The following is a 1027-nucleotide window of genomic DNA, read 5'->3' as shown; positions in this document are numbered from 1 at the left end:
TTTTTTCAAAAAGGTTAGTCAATCAATTCAAAAAATGATTTTTCATACTTTAATTTATTAAATTGGTTTAATATATTTTAAAATGAACTAAATAAATTCTAATTAGTCTAGTTTTTCTATTTATTTTCTAATCACTTGCACCTTAATTCAAATATTTTCCTTTTAGGTCTCTTCCTCTAAAAAGATAGAATAAAATGGTTCATTCCTTAGTTATATTTTCAAACTTAATCGAATAGTGTAAATTATTATATATTTTTATGTTAAATTATTTTTTCTAAAAATAGTCATATATATTTTTAGTCAAGTCGCAGGTCAACCGCATGTTAGCGGGCACTTCGAATGCTTATACCCTTCTCGAAGTGTAAATTGAACCCCGAACCCTTTTTGGTATTTTCAAATGATTTTTTCTGTTTAAATCTTTGGAAATTATAAGTTTTCTTGATTTCTTCAAAAAATTAAGTGGCGACTCTTTTCTAAGTATTTTTCTCTAATCGTTTTATACTTAGAACATTTCAAAAAATAATTTTTCTAAAGGTTAGGAAAATTACGACACAAACAATAAGTTTGGTCATATTGCCAAAGTTTGTAGGTCCAAATCACACAATGCTACTGAAGCATATGCCAATTTTGTCAATCGTCACTCTTACTCTTCCAATTCCCGAAGCCCCTGGGTTGTTGATTCTGGAGCCTCTCATCATATTACAAACAACTCTCAATCTCTCCAGACTCCAACTGAGTTCTCTGGAACGGATGCAATAATTATTGGTGATGGTAAACGAATTCTTATTACTCATATTGGTCACACTACTTTATCTTCTTGTAGTCTTGCAGCCAAATTTCTTTTAAAAGATGTTTTTTGCTCTCTATTTATAAAAATGAAGTTGATTTCTGTTGCTCAATTTTGTAGACAAAATCTAACTTCCATTGAACTTTTTCCTTATTCTTTGGCTGTGAAGGATTTGAGCACGGGGGCATGTCTTCTTCAAGGCAAGAGTAATGGTGCTCTCTATGAGTGACCCGCGGACAT

The sequence above is a fragment of the Solanum tuberosum genome, unplaced genomic scaffold (genome assembly GCF_000226075.1).
Source record: "Solanum tuberosum cultivar DM 1-3 516 R44 unplaced genomic scaffold, SolTub_3.0 scf00104, whole genome shotgun sequence".
NCBI classification, from domain to species: domain Eukaryota; kingdom Viridiplantae; phylum Streptophyta; class Magnoliopsida; order Solanales; family Solanaceae; genus Solanum; species Solanum tuberosum.
This window is presented reverse-complemented; position numbering follows the sequence as displayed.